Source organism: Macrobrachium rosenbergii, chromosome 50 (assembly GCF_040412425.1).
Source record: "Macrobrachium rosenbergii isolate ZJJX-2024 chromosome 50, ASM4041242v1, whole genome shotgun sequence".
Classification (NCBI taxonomy): Eukaryota; Metazoa; Arthropoda; class Malacostraca; order Decapoda; family Palaemonidae; genus Macrobrachium; species Macrobrachium rosenbergii.
The window spans coordinates 26,961,934-26,988,830 of record NC_089790.1 but is presented as its reverse complement, the minus strand read 5'-3'; the positions used below and the strand labels follow the sequence as shown (position 1 = coordinate 26,988,830).

Below are 26,897 nucleotides of genomic sequence, written 5' to 3'. Positions count from 1 at the left end.
CAACTGCAAGGTTTTCCTCCTGTCACACCTTTAAAAGCATTTTACTCTCAATTTCCCTTTCAGCTGTGAATGACCTCATAGGTCCCAGTGCTTGGCCTTTGGCCTATATTTTATATTCCATTCCATAACTACCTCAGCGGAAAGATATACCAAAACAGCCTCAGATTTTCTCTCAGATTTGGAAACCGTATAACACTCAAAACTGAGCTCTCTCTCTCTCTCTTTCTCTCTCTCTTTCTCTCTCTCTCTCTCTCTCTCTCGAGGTGTGGGGCCCCGATTGGTCCTCCCCTTATCCTTTGATCAAATAATCTTTTACAAGGCCGCTGAGCTGCGCCCTATGAATATTCTGTTTGTTGTAGCAACCATTTGTGCATGATAATGTAAATAGTCCATAATGCTTCATGAATAAGCTTGTATTTAATGAATAAGCTTATACTGTATTTAATGACACATTCTCTCTCTCTCTCTCTCTCTCTCTCTCTCTCTCTCTCTCTCTCTCTCTCTCTCTCCTACATCGTAAAATATCCGCACAGGTCGACGATAATACATTCTACCCAACCACTGTACCTGGAATCTGGGTGTTCAAATCTTGCTTTGAAAGGATCCTGTAAATCAAACGAACAGCTTTTCCCCTGAAAAATGAGGAGTATTTGTTTGGTGTCGGTTTTCCCTCATTCCCTCCTGCTTGACGCATTGGTCAGACATTTGGGCTGACATTTCTCTTTTCGTTGTCGACGTAAATGAATGAGGCTCACTTTGTCATTTCAGTGACGACGCCGTCATTTTTGTTTTTTAGGTATTTTTTTTTCTGCTATGAGGTAGTTTTGTGCTCGCTGTTCTGCAGGTAATGTTTCCGTTGCTGCTTTGCTTAGGAGGATACATGATACCCACCAGACACTCTCATACATACATGTCTACTCACACTCATATACTGTATATATATGTATGTATGTATGTATATATATATATATATATATATATATATATATATATATATATATATATATATATATATATATATATATATATATATATATATATATATATATGGTGAACCAAGCTTAGTGGTTGAACACTGTCCCTGCATTTAAAAGGTTCGTGTTCCGATTTCGACCTACCGCCAACCAGTTGATCCAGCAGTAAATGAGAACCCCCGTCACGTGGAGTCAAGAAAGCCCATGGGACCAGAAGCCTCCCCTAACGATTTGCAGAGAGCTGGAAGGCTGAACCCTGATGGCGCCATTTCTATTCAAGAGGAAAAAGGCGTATAGTGAAAAAAATATACAATAAAGAAGCAACAAAAATCTTGACTTTGCTTCATTACGTTTCAGGAAAGAAAGAGACAAAGTATGAACCAAAGCAAATCAGTTGCTATGGTCATCGAGCCAAATGAAACTTTCCCCTTTGCAATCAGGTGCAGAAGAAGGATCTCCGCAGACACTTCAAACACTCGTTGCAACTGAGACGCAATTAGCGTTGTTGATCATAAAAGGGAGTAACTGATAACAGCGAGTGGTTTAGTATTGCATTAAATCAGAGAATGGTTATTGATTTTAGCAAATGGCAAAAGGGAGCTGGGACTGATTTGCCTTTGAATTACGTTGGCAATATTCATCTTATTGAATAATTCATTGGAAATTTTTGTATGAAAATCAGCTGTGATGTTTGAAAGAAAGGGATATTTTTGTCCACATCTGTCGAATAAAGTGAGTGAACTTTAAGCATCAAAACAATAACCGATAATTTGATCACATTTGAGACGTCATTAAGACAATGAAATGATCTTTTGGGATTCTGGGTGGATATTCATTACTGGGTGTATGATTCCTTACGAGTTCTTGATAACGATATGTGGCACCCGAAGTGGAGAAGAAAATTCCCAGTGAGAGAAGACAATCCAAAGCCAGAGACATTCGAACGGAAAAGGAAAAACGGAAAGTTGGTCTTGGTGTTTCCCCTACAGGTGGTTTTCTTCAGTGAATTTTATTCATCCTTACAACACCCGCCAGGTCGCAACTTGCGTTAGATGTTTTCGTCACTCTGCTGGTCCCGCGTTCGATTCTGCGACCGGCCAATGAAGAATTAGAGGAATTTGTTTCTGGTGATAGAAATTCATTTCTCGTTATAATGTGGTTCGGATTCCACAGAAAACTGTAGGTCCCGTTCTAGGTAACCGATTGGTTCTAAGCCACGTAAAATAAATCTAATCCTTCGAGCCAGCCCTAGGAGAGCTGTTAATCAGCTCAGTGGTCTGGTTAAACTAAGGTATACTTAACTTAACTTAAATGTTTTCGTATTGTTTCTCACTGAACCTCGCAACAGACCCAAGGAGTCTGGCGACGACGGCAATGGGTAATTTCAGTGACTGTTACTTTACTTTTGTCACCATTATCCTTAATTTCCTCCATCATCATCTTATTTTCCTGTGTCCTATAATCTCCCACTTTTCCAAGATGTGGCTCAAAGGTACCTGCCACTGAGATGTATTTACTTTCCTTTGTATCCTTCTAGATTTCATCGCGCAAGGACTACATACGGACATTAGGGGACCCCTGGATGAAAAAAAAAAAAGACATTTCTCAGCAATACTGCGTCTCACAATGGCTTCCCTATTCTCTATCACGCTTCGTATAAAGGGAACTCATTCTTCTCATTAATTCTACTGGAAGGTTTCCTTCAAGTTGATACACCGTGCATAACATAGCCAGCCAATTAATTCCACAATCAACGCTATAACACAGTATCTCCATAGGAATACCATCAACTCCAGGCTGCTTTCCATCAATCAACCGTTTTACCGCCTCCTTGCTCCCCTCATCACTCACTCTCACGCTAACTTCTGCATATTATACGTGAACTACTTTATTTCTGGCGTGATTCAGTTCTCTCTCTCTCTCTCTCTTTATATATATATATATATATATATATATATATATATATATATATATATATATATATATATATATATATATATATATATATATATATATATATATATATATTTTTTTTTTTTTTTTTTTTTTTTTCATTAAAGGCGATTCCCTTTGTGACTTCACCTTTTTTTTTATTTGCGATAATCTTCGTATTGTTGCAGTTATTCTGTTTCTCATGAATCAGTATCTGGTGAAAATAAGCAGATTTTTTTCTTTCATTTATTGTCTTTTTTTTTCGCTGCGGTTGAGCCACCAACCTATGTTATTTTTAGTCGAATACTTACATACAATCTGGAATTACAATCTTTTTGTTTCAAAGCGTGGATGGAAAAGTATCTCAGAGTGACCTTTAGACCTTAGCAGAGATTGGTCGAGGGATTACGAGATGACTCCTTTTTAGGGATTTTTAGGTATTGTACAACCTGCATATATGGAGAATTAATGGAAAGGTTAAATTATAATTAAAATTATATAAAAATATCATAATCGCATGAATCACTTAATTAAATGGTGAAGAAATCCACAATGGCGTAAGTGTAGATATATATTAAAATATATATACAAAAAGAGAGCTTTCATGAACCTGCTCGGAGAAGGTTCACGAAAGCTCTCGTTTTGTATATATTTTTAATATATATCTACACTTACACCATAGTGGATTTCTGCACCATTTAAGTGATTCATGCGATTATGGTATGTTTATATAATTTTAATTATAATTTAACCGTGTTGATCAACTATCAATATTGAGTTTCCCTAAGAATTAGAACTATAATTAAGAGTATACAAGTCATGTCCATATGGCTTTTCTTGGTGGCATTCCGACTAAGTACTTGTGAATTATGTACAAGGTTAAGTATACCTTAGTTTAACCAGACCACTGAGCTGATTAACAGCTCTCCTGGGCTGCCCGGAGGATTAGATTTATTTTACGTGGCTAAGAACCAACGGGTTACCTAGCAACGGGACCTACAGCTTATTGTGGAATCCGAACCACATATAGCGAGAAATGAATTTCTATCACCAGAAATAAATTCATCTAATTCTTCACTGGCCGGTCGGAGAATCGAACGCCGGGCCAGCAGAGTGCTAGCTGAGAACGGTACCCACCCGTCCAATGAGAAACTTATGTACAAAAGTTAAGTATACCTTAGTTTAACCAGACCACGCAGCTGATTAACAGCTCTCCTAGGGCTGGCCCGAACGATTAGACTTATTTTACATAGCTAAGAACCAGTTGGTTACCTAGCAATGGGACCTACAGCTTATTGTGGAATCCGAACCACATATAGCGAGAAATTAATTTCTATCACCAGAAATAAATTCATTTAATTCTTCGGGGCCAGCAGAGTGCTAGCTGAGAACAGTACCCACCCGTCCAATGAGGAACTTATGTACAATGTTGCTGGGTGATTATAGCGTGATTGCATCTTGGGCGGTAAAATTATAGCACAGGCAAAATTCAATTTGTATAATCGTCCTATAGTTCCCTGGCTGATGACCTGGCTGCTGGCGACGTTGATTATTCTACTTCGTGGAATTTCTTGCAGATCATTATTAAGCCAGCGAGGATTCTCTCCATGGCTGCCGATTACGAGGTTAATTGTCAATTAACCTTCTCATTATGATATGGTTGTGAAAAAGGTACTCATTATGAGCCGGGTGTGCTAATGATCAATTACCCATTAAGAAGTTATTGTGGAATATAGAGAGATTAACGAAAGTCATCTAAACAATACTCTGTTGACCTCCGTGGCCTCAGAGTGGTCTATCAGCTCCTGCGGTCTGTTACAAGTTTCTAAGCACCTGCCAATTTACCAGGAGTATATTATTTTTAATCGCTTTAGTTGTGAGATTAACAGGGGTGAATTTTTGAATACCATCATGTTCAGTTTGAAATATAATACTATAAAAGACCGAAATAGTGCTATAATAATGATCGTTGGATATATATATATATATATATATATATATATATATATATATATATATATATATATATATATATATATATATATATGCTGTTTAGATAAGTAAGAAAAACAAATACACAAAAGAAGAAAGGTGTGCCTTTGTGAAAAGTAAATTAAGTTGTGATAGGTGGTTATTAAGAAACTTCTATAAAGACAAAATTGCAGATGTATTCAGTGAAAAGTATATCGATTTTGATTTCCAACTTTTTTTTTTTACTTTAAATCCATAATAATTTGTAAATATTGTAGGTATATAATTCTGTAATATTTTGGTAAATATCTTACTAATGTCAATGAAATGTAATATTTTTCTTAATAAGTAAATGAAATGTTATATCTTTCTTATTATGTAAAAGAAATGTAATATTTTTCTCATAAAAGATAAAAAAAGTATCACAGATAGAATAACCGAAATGGATGACTCTCAAATTTGATAAGATAACATTCAGGTATCTTTCACATCCTTTATTAGCCTAGTTCTTTGACTTCCTCTCTGTACCTCACCCTCCGTTATCCTTCCCGCGTCATCTCTTAATAAAGTTTATCTTTCTTCTTACAATTTTTCCCTTCTTGCGTTATACAAAGAGCAAGAGAGTAGAAGAATCTCTTCAAGCTTCAAACTACGAAATTTCAATTGAAAATGTCAAAATAATAGCTTTCAATTGGATTCGTAGCGATACAAGTTAAATGAAAGTATAATATGTAGAATCATTGGAGGTGAAAATATGATTTTCATTTATTCCTTCTGAAAACACTTATTAGAGGCCACAAAATGCTCCCTATTTTTAACGTAACTCGACTATATGACTTTTTTCATTTCCTTTTTGTGGAATCTTCAGACAAACATAATCAACGAAATGCTGGTCACTTTTAAGAGCTAGCAATAAACTTACACTGAGGTCGGGTTATCTAATAATAACAATGATGAATGTGCTTATAAAATGTTAACCTCTGGCCCTATTGTACTGGTGATAATAACAATAACAGCATCGGAGGTAATGTATTTTATATAGCATTGGAGGCCACAGCTTAGAGTTTAAGAAAAAATAGTCCTGTTTGTCGGTATTTTATTTTTTTATTATTATTTACTCATAAACGAAGGGGTTTTGATTGGAAGCCAGAGAATGTTCCAAATTCCCGTTCTCAAGCGCTTCTGGAAAATATTGTAACCTAAAGGATAATAAAATAGTACCTCATAGCTTCCAGATAATTGCTATAAAAACTGAACCTGTCAGTAAGATATGAACAGTCCATTTCATAAAAACGTAATTAAAGCAACGGTTGAAAACAGCAGTTCCGTTTTTCAAGCTCTAAAATTCTCTCTCTCTCTCTCTCTCTCTCTCTCTCTCTCTCACTCTCGCTCTCTCTCTCTCTCTCTCTCTCTCTCGCCGATAACGTTCAAACAAGAAGAAAGGAGGAAAACAAACATACGAGCTTCCGCTAAAACCCACATGTTTGTGTCTGCAGATAACTGCATTAAACTTGTGTTTGAGAAATGATCGGAAGGATACGTAACGAAGAGTTTCCTTCTTTTCAGCTCAACGTGACTGGAAAGAAAGCTGATGTGATGGAGACTGCATTTTCATATAAACTCCCTGCTCCTGATGCTCATCACTAATCTTAAGGAATTTTTTGTACTCAGAAACAGGAGTGCACACACATATATATATATGTAATATATATATATATATATATATATATATATATATATATATATATATATATATATACACGTATATAATGGGGAGGGTTCTTGTAGATTTGACAACTGGATATAAAAGGATCCCAAAGAAGAATATATTAAAATATTCGTAAATATATATTTGGGGAAGAATCTGGTACATCATGTGTTAATAGAGGGTAGATGAAAACGAAAAGTTGATGGGCAGTTGTGAAGAGTGAATGAAAGTAAACCTGATCACTATTCAGTTGAGGCAAAAAAGTAAGTATACCTTAGTTTAGCCAGATCACTGAACTGATTAACAGCTCTCCTAGGGATGGCCCGAAGGATTAGACTCATTTTACGTGGCTAAGAACCAATTGGTTACCTAGCAACGGGACCTACAGCTTATTGTGGAATCCGAACCACATTATACTGAGAAATGAATTTCTATCACCAGAAATAAATTCCTCTAGTTCTTCATTGGCCGGTCGGAGAATCGAACGCGGGCCCAGCAGAGTGCTAGCCGAGTACGATAGCGACCTACCCAGTGAGGAACTAGTTGGGGCAAAAGGTAAGATAGATATGAGTAGTGGAGGAGGGAATGAAGATTTGTTTGTAAATGCAATTAAGAAAAAAGAGAATATAAGGAGATGGATGAATTTTGGGTTTGGGTTGGAGACACGCAGGTGGAAGGGATAGATGAGGAGTTTGTAAAAGTACAGCTCAGTCAGCTTCACTCCTCAAAATATCGTTCTTATTCATTCGAGTATTTTGATTCGAACACCAAAGATCGGGCAGATAATTATGATCATCAAAATTCTTCCGTATTTAATCATATTTGTAGTACCAACCACAGTATACGATGGGGTGCTTCACAAATTGTTCACGTACATATGTGTCTTTTCAAATGTCGGGTAATTTTCTTTAATTAATAAAACAAACAAGGGGTCATGTAAACCAAATAAGATCGACCACATCATTTTTGGAACCTTTTTAAAGAACTCTCCCACATACTCGCGGCTAAGCCGGAACCTAATGAGCCCATATCCCGTAATTGCCAGCAATTTAGACATTATTTAGACAATTACTTCTCGCATACATACTTTCTACTACCAAACCGTTGTTGTTCGAAAAAAGGGTAGATGTACAATTAAAATATAATGCTCTTGTGTTCTGCCTTCGTTTTATTTGTATGTTCATTATGTTAATTTTTCTTTTCCTTATACTCCCACGCACACACACATACATACATACACATGCACACACGAAACACAAGCACACACACACATACACACACACACACACACACACACACACACATATATATATATATATATATATATATATATATATATATATATATATATATATATATAAATAATGAAAGGAAACTTGACACCACGGACGCGTAACAAAGCGAAATCTTTCCACTTCAAAGAGAGGATAATACAAATCTAGACAGAAAGAAACGTTCAAGAAACGTAAAACTGCAAAATCATAAGCATTAAAAAAAATACGTTCATAAACAATCTTGAAAAAAATCGGAGATAAACAAAGGCAGCATTCAACAGTCTATCTCATAACTATATATTCTTTCTTTTGGTTTGTTCTTTTTTGTTCGATAGGACAATGGACCCATTACGGTAAGATCCACCTTATCATTTGTCCTGACCAGGAGAAAGACTTATCGATCCTACCACAGCAGTGGAGAAGAACCAAAGCTGCTGTTGTCGGGGGAAGTGGCTTGGATAGAACTAGTCCCACAAAACACCTTTGGACAGTCATAGCTTCTCATTCGATTCACTAGGGAATTCAAGAGCATTTAAGTCTATCATAAACGTTCCTTTTGTTCAGATCAAAACTCGACTGATCATTCATGTGTCAATTCTCTGCTTCAGAATGTTTCAAAGTTCAGGAGATAATATACTGTGAACAAACATAAATAGGAGAAAATGATAAGAAAAAAAAAAAACACGCTCACCAACTGCCTATCACCCCTACCCCCATATCTTAAGCCATGGTCAAATCCTTTATTCGGCTAAACTACCCATATTTCAGCCTCGATATTTAGAGCAAATCCTCAGAATCCCTTTCCACATGAGGAATTTTATTAATAAGACAGAAGGAAAAGATAAGGCTTTCTGTAAATATCCCACCACTCTTTTTATTGTGTTAAAGGCGCCGCCTCCCCGACTCCCGAAACATCTAGAACTCTTACCTTTTATTTTTGTATTTTTTTGCAAAATTATATCAAAAGGGAGCGTATTTTTTTAAACTGATTATTTTACTTTTTTTCTCTCTTGTATTATGTTCTCAGTATTCAGTTCATAAAATGAAGCACACTGAAATAATAATGTGAATTAAAAAGATAATGTTGAAGTAAAATTTCATCTCTATGATGACAACTGGTTCAGTGATTTTGCTTTCGTCAGTTAATAAGTTCATCGGCATTAATGTTGCAGTCTTTTCACGAAAAACATACCAGTTCTTAACTCAAAACGGAGACAAAAAAAAAATAAAGCAAAAAACTACGTCAATAAAACACTGGAATAGTCAGGGTTTGATCAATATCCGGTAGACGGTCTTGTGACGTAGACTGCAGTATCATTGAGGAATAACCGTTAAGATTTCTTAACCAAACACACAAGATATATTAGGCAAGGAAAGATTATTTTCACCGAATGCGGTGGGTACAGCATGCTACCATTACAAAAGCTGTCAGGGCCAGAGTCTGGCGGGTGTGAAGAACGCAACCGATGAACCGAACGAGGAACGACTGGTCGGTCAGTTAGCCAAGAACCTTCCGAGTGAAATCGTTGTGGTCGCTACTCCTCAGTACAATGTTTAAAGATCGGATTTTATATAAGGTAAGAAACAGTTTTACAAATCTATTTACTTCATTAATTGACTTATCACCGCAGAAATAAGATTTTGCTGTTGTTGGACAAGCTTGTCCTGGGTTAGTCAAATTCAAGTACTGTAAACAATTGGGATCATCTCGTGACGGTTAAGGCCAAGATTTAAATTCATTTTGTGTTCCTCCGAATCTGACAAAATTTAAGGCTTTGGGTCTAGTTAGAACAAACCACAAGAGCAAAATGAGTACTGGTATATTTACAGAGGATAAGTTTTATTGAACAGTTCGTTAATAACTCGCATTGTACACTTTGACATAAACCTTCGTGATTGTTTTTACAAAAATTAAGTCTCGTGGCCTAGGCCGAATTGGCTCCTCCATCAATTTAGAATGTCTAGGAAAGTTTTTTGGCTTTTTGTTTTATTCATATAGCGAAGCAGTCTGTTGCAGACTTGCCAGATATAAGATTGTCAAGATGATGCCACAGGCAATTTTTTTGGCACTTGATGTAGGCTGAGCTATAGAGACACAAGTTCGCCTTAAGCAGCAACAGGTCAGCACTCTTGCTTGCTGTAGCCGATAACCTATTTACTACTTTCCCAACCGACGACCGTATCGGTGTATTCGAGCATGACTGAGTAATATTAGCAGTTATATTGCATAGCATTTTTTAGACTTTTTTTCAGGTGGAAATGCGCTTAGAAGTCGGCAGCTAGGTAACGTTGATCGAATGTTTGATGTCCGATTACCAGTAATTTCATATAATTACTAAGTGATTCGAATGAACGCTTATTTAATAACTCAGGTTTCTCAGTCAAAAATATTTTATATCTGTTAATAATGCTACCTAGTTGAGAGACTGTTAAGTTCAAAAGTAAATTGACACGATCACTCTAGTCAGCTTCTTGAAAAAGGGTTTCGATACTTGTTTCATGCATAGTGCTTTTATGTATTTTCCAAATATTTTAACGCAGATTGGAACAAATCGAATAAGTCAAACCAAATATTAGAGGAAACTTGTAATTATCGACGTTGTCTGAAAACTAAATTTTATTTAAAACCTGACATTGATATAAAAGTTACTATGACACTTGGTGAGGAGGTAAAACGAACACCCGCCAATGTATTACAGTTGGAGAACATCTCTAGGTGATATTCTCGGCAATAGTTCCCCGGTTGGGGTAGTCTTTAAAAACACATTAAATACTTGAGAGCAGTGCTGCATTTAGTTTGGCTGGCCTTGTGCGGTTATGCCTGCAATTCAGTAATACCACGCGGTGCATTGTAGGCATTACTTGGGGTTCTTTGCTGCGTCCCTTCGACCCTAGCAGCAACCCCTTTCATTCCTTTTACTGTACCTCCTTTCATATTTTCTTCCCTCACACTTTCCACCCTTTCATTACACCTCTTACTTAGTGCAACTGCCATTTGCCTTTGGCCAAAATTTTATATTCCATGCCTTCCTTGCCAATAGTTGCTCTGTTCCGTTCCGTATGCGCACAAACTAAAACTGTAAGGTTCGCCAACATTAAGAACCGAGGCTTTCACAATAGATGTCACTAGCTGATAACAGAACTTCAAATTTGGTTTTTTGTTAGAACTTAATGTACACAAGACTATCAATATGAGCTAGGAATCAGAATGCCCATATTCGCCTAAAATGTAGGCTTATGTTGTATAGGCCTTGTGCCTTGATAGCCTGCTTGTGTTATTACTGAAGTATCATGTTTATTTTTACTTTTTTTGAGCCTGGGTATCAGGTATCATTTAATACGCTTTATTATGAGTATTATTTATATGTGTGGTTGTTGTTAGAAATATAAATCACGATTTATTGATATCGGTGCCCGGGAATATTGTTTTGGTACGAATGAACATTGAAACCTCTCAGTTTATGTATGCTAAACGAAATCTACCACAAATTATGCAGATAAAACACTAGACTTCCCCCCTCCAATCGTTTACATGTTTATTCATTAGATAAGTTGAACAATTGTTTGATAGTAATTTTATATCAAAATCCAACCAAAACATTAAGATTTTTTAAACTAAACTGTGTGAGTGCTTAATGATTCAAGTTTTTTATGAAATTTAGGCTGTCAAATGTAGCACTGGGGAACTTTCGGCCATTCAGCGCCCAAGACTGAAAAGAGGGAGTTGGAGTGGTTGGACAGCAAGTTGAGAGATGCAGAAAATCAAGGCTGAATTGGGAGAGAGCCCCTTAGTAAAAAGTAATGATCGAGAAGGTTGGAAAGCGAGATTTAAGAAAGGAAGCGGGAATGGAAGTAAAAGGATAAAAAGTGGGTACAGCTAGTGCCAAAGGGTTGCTGCAAACGCACACATAATACCTGCGGTGCACCACCCCAGGTACGCTGAGGGCGCGACCTCCTACGGGATGAGTGCTTAATGGCATGTAATTCTTGAATACAAGAGACTATAGAATTCTGTGCATATCCTAAATGCCAACATATACGGAATGGCTGTAAATTGTACACTTTTCCCCGCCTTGTATTTATAGACATGCTCTAAAAGCATGTTTGAGTTGTAAGTTGCTACTCTAAATTAAACGACGCAATTATTCACATATATCCTCATATAATTTCAGATTCATTATTGTTACTATTAAATTTTTAATAAAATGAAGATAAGCTTAGCATTGTTAGGCTTATGGCTATTACTATGATTTCGTAATCTTTTGGATACTTTTTACTCTTATGAGGCGGTGTATTCCACGGTCAGGTACAAATTATGTTAATTTGAGACATTATTGACAGGTTTACTTCGTGAAGTACAAGCAACAACAACATGGGAACAACTATTGCCGCTATCACTGCTTGCTTGAAGCACTAAGCTCACCAGTCTGAGCGGAATATACTGTACTCATGAGTAGTTTCGACCCATTCGCTCAGAGGATGGGGGAAAACAGGTGGCAGAGCTTTAAAAAATCAGCAGATGCAACACAGGTGTCCGTGCAAACAGTCCAACTCTTCACATTATTATAAATAAGATCCTGTGCTTGGCGCAGGATCTCAAGAAATGAGTATGCCGTTTTAAAACAGCTGGGTTTTGATGGAATGTACTGTATAAGGAGACTCCTCATTTTATGAGGTTAGGAATTTGTGTAAAGTGAGGGCTCCTTTTATTTGATGGGCCAGATTTACCAACGTTATCTTTCTTGTTAGAAAGTGTAAATGAACCTGTTATTAATTTCAGTGGAAGGACCTCTCTCTGTAAAGTAAAGAAAATTAAGTTTAATTTCAGACAAACTAAGAGTTGGAGGAAGTTCTGTCTAGAGGGGTGACATTGTTAACGCCAGAAACGAATATCTTGTAAAGAATCTTAGGTTTAATTTCAGACAAACTAAGAGTTGGAGGAAGTTCTGTCTGAAGGGGTGACATTGTTAACGCCAGAAACGAATATCTTAGACAAATGAAAAGGAACAGAGAAAGCACCAACCCTCGACAAGATGTATATTTGGACGAGATATGGGTGAATCAAAATCTTTTCGTAGAGCGGTGCTGGCCAAACGATGACAAAACAGTAGGCCATAAGATTATCTCCGGAAAAGGAGCAAGGTTATAATTACATGCGGGGCGTAGCGTAGGTTTAACGCCTGGGAATTGATGTTCATGTCGGGAAATGGAACTGAGATTATAACGAGTTTATGAATTGTGAAAAATTTTCAATTTTGGTTTGATAAATCAACTTTTACCAAACTATCACCAATTATTATGGGTAGCATCTAATATCGTTCCAAAATATTGAACAGAGTTCTAACAATCAACAGCAAAACGATTATAATTATATAGTGGCGTGAATAAGAAAGAAAATTGGTCATGATCTTTCTGTTACTGGCTGCTACCAACGATGCAGGTTTGTCACTGCCATCATATCTCGGCATGTGAAATCCAGTTGAACTTATCCGGGTCCAAATTAAATCAGAAATTAGAAAGAAGAATTCCAGCGACGCCCAGTATTTGAAAAGAGTTTAATTGTTAACACAAGGCGCAGTTAACCATGTCACCACAACAATGGCAAAATGTTGTAGGCTTTGTATCGAAACGGATTAATGATCCGAAGATACGAATGTAGCATTTACTTGATCAGTTTATTTTTTCGTATAGACTCGGATAAGACCACTGATGATGAAGTAGACTGAATTGTTCGTCTCCAAGAGAATTTTTATGGATAGCAGTAATGAAGATATGAAAAGCATAGTTTAGCATCTCCCTTCTGAGTTCATGCAATAAAACAAGAATTAGGAAAAAAAAGAGTGAAACCGCTCGTGTTAGCCATCTAGTACCCAAAGATTGGCATCTTTGGTTACATGGGAAGAATGAACAAAGAAGGCTTACAATGCCGTTCCTTAATTGACAATAATACAGATTAAATATAAGTTATATAATTAGCATTAAAAACGTGGAATTACATTATATGCTCCAAGAATGAAATTTTCAGCAAATAACTTTGATGGAACAAAAGTTGTCATATACTTACAGAAAATGTAATGACATAATAATACGGTAAATATTGTCGAAACTGCAAACTTCTTATGTCGCTAATTGGCAACTGTCACCGTCTCTCAGCAAACTGGGTCAATTACAGATACAACATAAGACATATTCTTCATTTTCTCTTCACATATCACACGCATCTAAAATGTGAAAGCACCGGCGTATTCAGGGCGAATTGATTGTATGAAAACACAAGTTTTATTTTATCTTGATCGCATGAATGATGCAAAATCCGATGATAAGTAAAAACAGGTCTAAAAAATTAAATGTTTCTCTCTTCACTTTTACTCGTAATTCCTTTGTGTTTTATCTTATTGATTTCAGGAAATCATAATTTAGTTGTACAATTAATACCGAATCCTGTGGTATGACCAGAAATTTCCTATCTTGCGCAAAACGTGAGATAATTGAAGCAATATAAACATATTGCTAGTTTTCTAAGCTACAGACGTAAGTATAAGACAGTGAGCGAGCCGCCTCCTCCTGGTACCAGCCAATCAGAGGCCGCCAAACAAACGTGTTGTAGGCATAGGGCTCAACAAGACTCTACCTTAAGTGAACCAGCTATAGCCCTCTAGCACTTATGTGGCCTTTCTTTACATGGGGATCACTGGGTTCGCAGCTCTTGACATGGAGATGTTGGGTTCGATATGATCTTATTATATATATATATATATATATATATATATATATATATATATATATATATATATATATATATATATTTGGCAAAATGCGCGTAAAGGCAGCCACTGACATTCAGGTATACGTGCACAGGTTTGCCTACACAGTCGACCTGTGCCAGTATACATTCACCACCAACGATACAGTTTTTTCCTGAGTCCTCCGTAACAGCCGTGGAGTCAGCAGACATGCAATGACTGTACTTGGCTTGGTGACAGCATCAAATATTCATTAACTTCAAGAAAGACGTCCAGTGAAGGAGTGGTTGAAAAAACGAATTCGGTACCCCCGTGTGACTGTTAAAAAAGTTTAAGCTTCCCCCCAAGGACTTTCATAATGTTTATTGAATATTTTATGAAAATAAATGAAAAGTTCCATGGTAAGATAATTGTGTCAGTTATGTTATTAATTGTTTATTTTTATTAAAATGGTTAATACTGATTTGTTTTCATTTTGAAAATGACTTTTTTTATGTCTGACAACGAATGAACACCCATAGGTCACTACTGTTTTCCTGTTTCATCAGCGTGTTGATTAGTCCAATTTAATTTCAAAACTGGCTTACATGGAATTTAAGCAGTGAATGCACATATAGTCTAATATCGTTGTATTTTATTTCATCAGCGTATTTTTTTATTCTCATTTTAAAAATGAATTACATATTAGATGCATAATCTTTAATAGACGCATATGATAGAGTTCCGCGCCAAGTGGTTTGGAAGTATATGCGAACAAGGAGCATTCCGAATAAATATGTGAGGTTGGTCCAAGATATGTATAAAGGAGCAAAAAAAAAAAAAAAAAAAAAAAACATCAGAAGCAGTGTCGGGTTAATTGAGTGGATACCAGTAAGAGTTGGTTTACATCAACGATCTGCTTTAAGTCCTTAAACTTTTGACCTGATTATGGATGTGCTAGCTCAAGGAATAAGAGATCAATCCCCCTGGTGCATGCTGTTTGCTGATGGCATCGTGATATGCAGCACCAATAGAGGGGCGGTGTAGCCAAGACTGGAAGACAGAGGATTAACGGTCAGTAGGAAGAAGATTGAAGATGGAACTTTGGCTGTAGAAATAACACACAGTGCAAGCTAGATGGAAAAATTCAAATGTCAGGTGTCTTATGTGACCGCAGAATCAACATAGAGGTTAAAGGAAGATTGTATAAAACGGTATGGTCATGTGATGAGAAGGGATGAGACATATGTAGGGAGGAGAGTGATGCAGCTGGAGGTGCATGGTGGGAGAGCAAGAGGAAGACCGAAGCGAAAGTGGATAGATATAACTAAAGAAGATATGAGACGAACAATTCTCAGAGGACGAAATGCTTGACCGAGCCAAGTGGAGGAAACTTATCAGAAACATCGACCCCACATGGAAGTGGGAAAAGATGCAGAGAAAGAAGAATCATGAATAGACGCATATAGGCCTATTCTTGTTTTACGTTATTTCGCCACAATGAATATTCTCATTCAAAAACTGACTTGCATACTGTGTATGTTTATAGCCACGAATAAACATGCACAGGCTTCTTAATCTGTTATGATAGCCTTTGGATTTTACTTGCCGAAGACAAGTCTCGTTCATATAGGTTTCAATGAAATCTACAAGACATTCAGGAATGATGCTGCAACTTTCAGCCTTCATTATACACTATTTTTCTTGTGGGAAAATTGCAAAATTATAAATATATATTATTCTGACTTCCGTATCGGTTACTAAAAAAATAAGTAAATCCGATACATCGTTTATGTAGTCCGTTTCGCCGGAGGCATACCGATCGAGATGATCTATTTGCTCAGGTCGCCTGCGCAGGTGGGAAAAACTGCAGGTTGTTCACATTAGCGTTCAGGTTTGCTTGCACAGGCCGACTATGCAGTATAACTGATCGTTAGTAGAGAAACAATTTTACTCTAGCGACGGCAGCCACACCATTTGGAGCTACTGTTGGCGGAACGGCGTACAAAAAGCCAGCAAAAAATTGTTCGTTTGACAACGCCCTAAGAGACGTATATCGCATCGGCATCTCGCAGAAAATAATCATAAAAAAAGATAATGGGAAAACAAGATGCATGTCAGATGAGGAATGGAAATTCATGGAAAAGCAAAATATCTCGCAGATTTGAGAACGTAAGATAACAATCATGATTTAAAAGGGATAGAGTGAACTAAACTGGATTAAGGCTACCTACACCCACAATAGCTGTTATGTTTAACTTTCGCAACCGGAAGGTTTCACCTGTAACTTAAATCAGTCCTACGTTCTGAGTGAGATCTAGTCTGGACAATGTTTTTATTTGCGCGTTTCTTCTAATAACTATATATATATATATATATATATATATATATATATATATATATATATATATATATATATATATATATATATATATATATATATATATATATTTATATATATATATATATATATATATATATATAGTGTGATTTGTTCCAATTTGTGTTAAAATATATGAAAAATACGTACAAACGTTCTACACTAAATATTGTGTTAACCTATTTCATGATGTTGACTTCTGCGACCGTGCTATTTACTTTGAACTTGAGAACACATTATCATAATCTCTTAATTTGGTGGCATTATTAACAGACTTGACTTACATTTGGTGAAGAAATCTTGGTTATTAAAAGGTTTGCGTTCAGATTACTAAGTAATTATTCACTATATAAAAGTGCTATTCGTACGTAATACATTCAACCAACCACCATCAAGCTGCTGACTACTACGTTCATTTCACGAGTTTGAAAAAAGTAAGGTATAGGAACGAATTATGCTCTTATTGATTTCATAGTAAAACAATTAAGTTACCAGTTTTAGCTCAGGGTAGGCTTATAGCATATAGGCTACAGCATGGACCTTGAACTACAGTTTCCTTTAGCTAGTTTTATTGAAAGCTGGTTGCGACCTTACAAACATAACGTTCTAGTAGTTAAATGAATTGCCGAAATAAATAGTCGTTTGTATTTTACTTTGTCAAGTGCAAATGTGACTTTCATAAAATAAAGAAAACGCTAGTGTTTGATATCAAAGGATTCAGTCCGTGTGGCAGCTTAAACGTTTCGATGCCCTTTTAGCACGTAGACATCGCAGTATCTATAAGGAAGGAACTGTCCGTGGGAGAGCACCTTTAATAGGGCATGTGTATGGAGCACATGTAGTGAGAGAAAATGTAACTAAAAATTTCACCCAAAATTTTTTACTCACCTACAGAGGAAAGTATTTGTCGTCCAAGACCTATGAAAATCAGCATTCTTTTCGCACCCTTTTTTTTTACTTCCCTTTGAGAGGAATAATTGAAGAGCTAAAGCTAGACTTTTATACTGTCATAATTGCGAAAGCATTTCTCGTCATAGACCTATAAATATGGAACATCTGTTACCCGTTTTTAATACCAACGTATAAACAACTTCTCTGACAGAGAGAGCTACTCGAATATTAAAGTTAAAATCCTGATTTGCATATCATTTCAAAGGGTTTGTTGCCATACACGTATGAATGCATAGAGAGAGAGAGAACGCTATTGAGTGCCAGGGTATAAGTAGAAGGAAGAGAGAGAGAGAGACACTCGAACATTTCAAGTTGAAATCATGTTTTTGTATGTTAACAAATGTTTTGCTATTCCAGACCTTTAAATTTGTACTGTATTAGAAAGAGCTGATTATTTAGATAATAACTACTAACTAACTGTATGATATTTTACACATCAGGAGATAATTTGGTGACTGGTATAAATCGTCATTTAAAGTTTATGTATCTACTATTTTGTTTTGATTCAGATGGATGGTAAATTTACTGCATTATTGTTATTATGTTATAGTGGTCATTCTTGTGCTAGGGTAAAGGCAACAGAGACGAACTGCAAGATTTATAGGGGCATTACGCTCATCCATATATCATTGAAAGTGTGTGGTAGGATTTTGATTGAGGAAGTAAAGGAGATAAATGGGAGGGCTGACTGGGGAAGAACAGTGTTTGTTATGACCCACTTATGTAAAAAAGTTGACAGTAAATGAAAAATATAAAGCTATTTGGCATACTTGGACCCAGAACAAGCTCTTGATGGAATTGATAGAGAGATAATGTGGAAGGTGTTGAGAAATACTGGCATAGAGGAAGTGCACTGAGACGCATTAAAAGCTTTTTTGATGGAAATCTACTGGATTGCAATATGTAGGCCTGAAAGTGACCGGAACTTAGATAAGGATATTTTGCCTCCTTATCTGCTCAGTGTCTTCTGAAGGAGTAATGCGAGATGACAGAGAAAGGACAGTTGTAGGTAGAAAGTTGCAGGATAAGAAAATGTAAAATGAATGGCTTGTAGCATGTTTGAGGGTTCTAGATGATGCTGTGCTGATTGCGAATAGCAAAAAAAAAACTGCAAGTCCTGGTTAAACAGTTTGAAAGTCTCTGCAAGACGTGAAAGATGAACGTTAAAATATGAGCATTAGTATGGTTATGAGGGTACAGTGTAACCAGGAAGATGGAGAAATGGATGTTAATGCACGTGGTGGAAGAATGAAAGCAGACGGTCTGAGTAATTATATGAGGGTAAATAGGATTTCTGTCAAATGAGAAAAGAGGCAAATCACAGGATGGCTAAAATAAGAAAGATTGCAGGGTGTTTGCAAAAGAGAGTAGGGAAAATTGGAAGCCAAGGTTGGTATGTATGAAGGATTTGTTGTCGTAACTCCTTTAAGGATGTAAGTGTAGGGGTTTTAAAATTTTGAATCTGTTGAGATGAACCGTTTGCGTACTATGTAAAAGTAAGAGTGAGAAGTGTGAAGACGTAGAAATGACAAAAAGATTAGCGTAGGTAAAAGGACGGATAAGAGACGACGATAGGTCAGTGAAAGTTGCGCAAATTCTATAATGTTAAAAGGAAGGAGATGAAGACTTAGACAGGGGCTGGATAATGGTTTAAAGGAGACATTGGAAAGGAAGGTCTTTAATATCCAGGATAGGGGGAGGGGGGATTGGTCAAAGTATGTAGGGGTTTTGACGTACTGCTGATGAGCTTTCTGTCTTGGTATATGAAGCGGCAAATGTTATAGAAGTTTTACTGAACGGAAGTCCATTCATGATTCAGCATTTGAATTTTGAATGTTGATGTGTCCGTCATTTTTTTTTTTTATGATTATGGAGCCACCACGTGTTACTGGAAAATAGGTTACCGTGGGAAAACTTATAATTATTACAGTTATTTTTTATCGCTGTTGTTATATCTAGCAAATGATTAAAATGTAAATATAATGATGAAGTTCTGTTCAAGTTCACGCAATAAATCATATGAGGGTAGTGATACCAGGGAGATAAAGAATCAGCAGCGACACGTGAAAAGAGGAATTAAAATAATGTATGCGGATGGAAATGAACAGTCAGCAAGAATCATAGTATTACAACAGTGGTAACAGGTGGGACGATGTTGTCGATAAATTTATAAGGAATGGACAAAGACATTTTACATAGCAAAGGGGTGAGAAGAGCACGTATTATATCCGTGGCTGACGTCACGAATCTCACACGAGAAACCTTCACACAGAAACCGACAACAGTACTGAGATTTTCGAATTGAATTTAACAAGTTAAAAATGCGCCGAAGTTTCTTCGGTGCAATCGAATTTTCTATACAGCGTATAATGCTGTATGAGCCGCGGCCCTTGAAACTTTCTGCCACGGCCCGTTGGTGGCCTGTCCTGTAGCGTTGCAGACGCACGATCATGGCTAACTTTAACCTTAAATTAAATAAAAACTACTGAGGCTAGAGGGCTGCAATTTGGTATGTTTGATGGTTGGAGGGTGCACGATCAACATACCAGTTTGCAGCCCTATAGCCTCAGTAGTTTTTAAGATCTGAGGGCGGACAGACAAATCCATGTCAATAGTTTTCTTTTTCAGCAAACTAAAAAGGCAAAACTGGACAAGGATAAAGTTTGAAGGATTTGTATTTATCAAGATGCTGCTCGTATATGAGATAATTTGACTCATAGTCTAACTCTATATCGTTTTTCTTGGACGTTTAAGATCGTATCAGAAAGCCGTGCTTATGGTAAAAAGACAGAACAAATGCCTGGAGTTGGAGCTTCTTTATATATATGCACACGCACTCTCACATGACATACCTATTATATATACATATATATATGTGTGTGTGTGTAATATATATATATATAATATATATATAGTGTGTGTGTGTGTGTTTCAAAATTGAGTTGTATGGCTGTTCCCTCAGCAGGGGGTGCCTCCGTAGAAAAAGCAACACGAAAATCACTGCTACATTTTAACTTCAATTGGTGAATTGTGAACTAACCCACAGTGCATAAATCTTCCTCAGCATTAGCTGCTTTGTGTACCTATACATATGGCTAATCAAGGGCACGACATATTCCCACCATACCTCCATTCATCTGTCTTGCAATCACTCTTGTGCTTCGTGGATTTGAGATTTTATTTTTATAGTATCTCTTCCACACCATCTGTTTGGGTTTTCCTCTCTTCCCACCTCCTAACGCTCCCGAATTACAAACTTTCTTCATAAACCTGTCAACCACGATTCACTCCACATGACCAGACCTCTTAGAACACTTATGAGCTATCCTATCACCTGCACCTAACCTTTTTTTTTTTTTTACCCTTTTACGTATCCACAGCTCTTATCATTTCAGTTTTTCTTAGCGTATAAAAGCTAAGCAGTTCATCTTAACAGTTCAACAGTTTTCTTTTATTCACGTTCAACATCTACACTTCAGTTCCTTACAGGACAGCTAGTTCAACGATCCCTTTATACACTCTTACCATACCTTTAACAGACCATCATCTATTATGTTTAATATAAGATACCTGCATTGCTCCATTTCCACGGTTTCCATTTCTCCTCATAACCTTACTCGACTTGCATTTATTCTTAACTTTCTCCTCTTACAAACACTTTCAGTTTCTCTTCACTCCAAAACCAGAACTGTATCTTGCGCGAATATCAGCTATTCTATAATCCATTTCAATGCTTTTGTTAGCCCACTGATTTACACTGACATTGACATAGCTTTCTGTGATTTCTCGTATGACTTCATTCATAAAGACTGAACAGCCATGGAGTCATAACATACCCTTGTCAGTATTTTTTCTGTTTAATAGCATCTCACGATAGCTAAGTTTTTTCGCTGTTCATAGGTGTCGTTAATATGCTTATATACAAAAAGCATACTAACCTCTCTCTAAATTTACTGTTAACGAGATATTTACCGATGAATATGGTTACCTACTCAGACTTTTTCTGAGTATTGTTACACATTTGGACTTTTTGTAAGTTTGTTGTTTTTGCTTGAATGTTCATGCAAGGAGAGGTTCTGATTGGAAATTTTTTTCCTCGGTGCATTGTGTAACATATCGAAACCTATTTTGGAGTCGAGAGACTGAGAGTTCATTTCAAAGCGCCGGTTTTGGGTATATATATATATATATATATATATATATATATATATATATATATATATATATATATATATATATATATATATATATATATATATATATACTGTATATATATGAAAAGCTTATAGGTCACAAGTATTTTATGAATTACAATGCACAGTAGATGTTTAATTAATAAATGTGGCTAAAGACATTCTGAAGAACTTCGAGAGGATAATTAGCTGTTATCTGACTCGTTTCCTAATTAAGTAAAACTGTTACGTCAGATATTCTCAAGACGTGGGAACTCGCCACAAGACTTCGTGAGTGCGTTTGCCGGAAACGTCCAGGTTCCGGTAAATGCGTTTGTATGTTCATTTCTTTTGGGCAGAGTCCCAGGGTGTGAAGGGATTAGTTATCAGGCAAATGATCATTCGAAGACCAACACTAAACATTATTAAAAGTCTTCAGTGAAGACTCTGTGGTTCGAGACCTAAGACTGTGAACATTGCTGTCTGGAGGAAGGAACCACACTTGATTTCCCTAACTGTAGATTGTTTCTTTCATTTAACATGTGTCAAGCATTTATTACATTGTGTACTTTATAAGTAACATGGGAGGAATTCCCATATCTTTATTTTTATGCATTTTGTTTAATAAGGGTTTTATTTGATTTCTTCAGATGTTTCGCTGAGAAGGAGGTTAAAGATGTACTCGTTGGGAATGTACTGGACTTTGAATTATTTTTACCTATTGTGAGATAACGATGTAGAGACAATAATTAGTTAAATATGATGGAATGTAATATGCTTGATCTTGTGGTGAACATTAATATTCCATTTCATTACATCTCTCGTTTCTGGCAATCGAGTTATGTTAGATTGTTGTCAAATAAAGTATTTTGGGTAGAGCTTGTTTCGCTGTAGACCTGAGAGAGAGAGAGAGAATGCCAGTAGCCTTTTGATGCAGTCACTATCAGGCTACCAATAGAAGGACTTCTCAACGTTGTAGGAAAAGGTAAGCAATGAAATTTCCTCTCGACTGGGTAACATATATATATATATATATATATATATATATATATATATATATATATATATATATATATATATATATATATATATATATATATATATATATATATATACACACACACACAGTGGTTGTGTGTCTGTACCGTTTAAGGAAACTCCTTAGCATTCTTCAGCTTCACAATACTTCAGTGAATATGATTTAATTAAATGCATTCGCCCGTCTGAAATGCGTACAGAGCATAAATGCATTCAGATATTCATCAAGTTATTTTTATCTATGTCCTTCGACACGTTATTCGTTTTAGTCTTGTTTTACAGTTCATGACACTCTTGCTGTATAGCGAAAATGAAATATTTCATCTCGGTGTGAGTAATATTTCAGACATGACCAAGATGCAGTCTTATTGTATCTTTGTTCCACCTCTTTCGAGAAAGGAATGTTGAATTTCTGAGACACTGTTGCCAAATATTAATGTACAAGTTTCGTCTTGCAAGAGTTTTCAGGAATTTATATATATATATATATATATATATATATATATATATATATATATATATATATATATATATATATATATGTATTGTCAGGTTCAGTCATTTCTTTGTTGGAATGATCTTGTTAAGGTAGTTTCCCCTGTTTCTTCTGACCTCCAGTGTTTTCGTCAGGATGGCGAGTTTTCATCTGTCATGGTGTGAGTGACAGCGGGAGTCAGGTTTTGGGTGGCAGACTGATCGGTTCCTTGGCGACACTCAGCCAAGACAACAGCAGCAGCATGTTTTGATAGAGGAGCGGGAAGTCACTTTGTTGGGTAACAGGTGTGACGGACCTGTTTACTTCGGCGGGAGGATGAGGACCTCTACTTCTGTGTGTTTTGACGTCTTCAGTAGCATTAAGAGGATATTTCGATGGTAAAAGACTGTCACGACGAGTCGGCAAATTCATCTGTGTTGAGGATGTGTTCCTGTTTTGACAGCTAATTGCTGTTTTCGATGGTTCAACTGATTACGTCTGGTTATCTTTGTCCTGGTTGGCGGTAAAAGACTGCCTCGACAATTTTTCGCAATTTTTCAGTGTCTTTGTTTTATTCTGCTTTGGTGATATGTGTCACTGTTAATGTTATCCTGCCTTTTTTTTGAGTTTCTTATTGGTTTAATTGAACACGTGTTATTGTGGTTATTATAATGATGGTTTATTTCATTATATTATTATTTAATGGTGTAGAGCAAGTGTATGGCTCTGGAAATGATTTGCTGTTTGCATTTATATTTTGAATTTGATGTTCATTGATTTTTGACGGATGCTGTTAAGCATTTATTTTCACTTATAAATGTTCTGTCTGTTGACTAAAGTAAATTATTTAATGATCATTTGTATGGGTTTAAATGTGGTTATTTATGTTAATGATCATTTAGTGCCTCTTCGCCACCTAAAACCTGTACTCAGTTGTACATATGTACAATTATATATGATAAATTAGATTTAAGGCACTTTTGACATTGTTTTTGCAACCTCCTCTGTAGTTTGTCCCGTCCTTCAGGCCATTCCAGTCCTATCTCTTTGAGTTATGTAACCTGTAGAACCAAAAGTGGTTCGTTAAAATATATATATATATATATGTGTGTAAGTTGTTTGCAGTAAAACCTGAACATTAACTGCTACGTAAACCTACACTGAAGGCTAATCATCAGCGCATTTAACCCAAGCAACGCGAAGTGTGCTATTCACTCCTATCTTGCCAACTTTTACATGTTTCCTGTACACTAAGGCCCTTCTTCTATACTACGTTTTCACCTCATCTGTACAACCCTTTTTAGGTCTTTCACTTCTTCTCCTGACACCTCTGAATTATAGACTTTATACCAATTTGTCATCATGCAGCATTTTTACAAGAACAAACCTTTAAAACTCTCATCGTTGCAACTTTATGCCAACCTTTTACCACTTAAATGTTTTTTATTTCTCTCCTGGATCAATTCTTTTCATAATGCATATGCAATGATAACTATTTACTTCAACAAGTTCACCATTTTTTTTTTATTTCATTTGCATTTAAAATCCATACTTAAAGTTCCATAAAGGAGAGGTGGCTTAACAATCCCATCATGCAATCTCGCCCCACTCCCTTTCTTGCTCACCTTTTCCAGTGATTCACCTTATGCCACCATCGTCCATTATATTTACTATCTGTTAAACAGCCGCTTCCATTCTTCCATCATCTATATTAATATTCATTGCTCCATCTTCGTGGTTTCCTTATAACCTCATAACCTTAATCATGCTCACATTTGCTGTGTTCTATTGCAAACGCATTCAAAATCTTGCAGTAGTTTCTTTTCCATACCGCCAATCATGAGCTATTTCAGCGGTTAGTGATCTCATCTCTCAACACTGAGAAGCCAGAATTCAAATTCAGAAGGAAAGGAAAAAGGTCTATGAACCCGCCTCCTGGAAATTCCGTTATGCAGTGTTAATTTGAGCGTAAAATTAGGTACGAAATTTTTGTTGACTGGAATAGGAGGGTAAAGGAAAATACTCTCTCAGCCCAAAACACTTTATGAGAATGGAGGATTCGTGGTCTTTCAAAGGGGTACCGCGTATTTTGAAATGCACATACATATATATACAATATGTATGTATGCTTTTATGTATATATATATATATATATATATATATATATATATATATATATATATATATATATATATATATATATATATATATATGTGTGTGTGTGTGTGTGTGATCTACTGATTACTTTTGCCACATATGTGAATTTGTAAGAAGCACAGTGACCACTGAAATCCTAGATCTCCTCACACCGTTTTCTGGATGTGTTTGTTACTACACAGAGGAATTCAGATAAACTCCTCGTTTTGTGGTGAGATTCAGGTCCGGTCGCAATGGGTTTGGGTTGAAGTTAATTCCAGAAGAAATAGTTCTTCAGTTGGATTCGTGGATTTGGGATGAAAAGCGTAGGCTATCCAAAATCAGTTTGAGGATGAAAGGGAGTGAAGAGATCATGGTTGCTATTACAAATGATGAAGATTATTATTATTATTATTATTATTATTTATTATTATTATTATTATTATTATTATTATTATTATTATTCAGGAGATGCACCCTATTCATATGAGACAAGCCCACAGGGGCCATTGACTTGAAATTCAAGCTGCCAAAGGATATGGTGTTCATTAGAAAGAACTAACAGGAGGTAATAAGAAAAATACATAGAAAGGAAGGTTTTTATCTATGTATGTATACATTATGAGATGTAGCACGCTTGCTTAGGCTACCTCTGGTCATCTGATCAGAGAATTACGAAGGACCGGGTCTGGCCAATACTTGGATCGGTGACAACAATGAAATACCAATCACTGTGAACATCGGGGGCGGGGGGTAGGAAGTGGGGTTAGCAATCTCATCCGAGAAATATTTGTCTATATATAATTTTGACCAATATTGGAAGATAGAGGTGTGCAACATACACATGATATAAAAGTTTTCAAAAGGATTATGGGTATTTTTCAGTCATCTATATGATTGCAGGTCTCCCCATAGGGGGTTAGTGCCGTCAGTGCACCTCATGCGGTGCACTGTAGGCATTACTTAAGGTTCTTTGCAGCGTGCCTTCGGCTCCTAGCAACAACCCCTTTCGTTCCTTTCCACCCTCTCCTAACAATTGATTCGTGTAACTGCCAGGTTTACTTCATGTTACGCCTTTCAAACCTTTTACTGTCAATTTCCGTTTCAGCGCTGAATGACCTCATAGGTCCCAGTGCTTGGCCTTTGGCCTAAATTCTATATTCA

General features: G+C 36.3%; 1 protein-coding gene across 1 annotated transcript in view; it reads left to right on the top strand.

Moving 5' to 3' along the window:
- The first annotated feature begins 9,331 nt into the window (after window positions 1-9,331).
- LOC136832887 (glycine receptor subunit alpha-4-like) overlaps window positions 9,332-26,897 on the top strand; it is a 159,717-nt gene continuing 142,151 nt past the window's right edge. The window contains exon 1 of the mRNA XM_067094545.1: window positions 9,332-9,436. The gene's annotated coding sequence lies outside the window, so the exon portion shown is untranslated. The remainder of the gene's footprint in view (window positions 9,437-26,897) is intronic.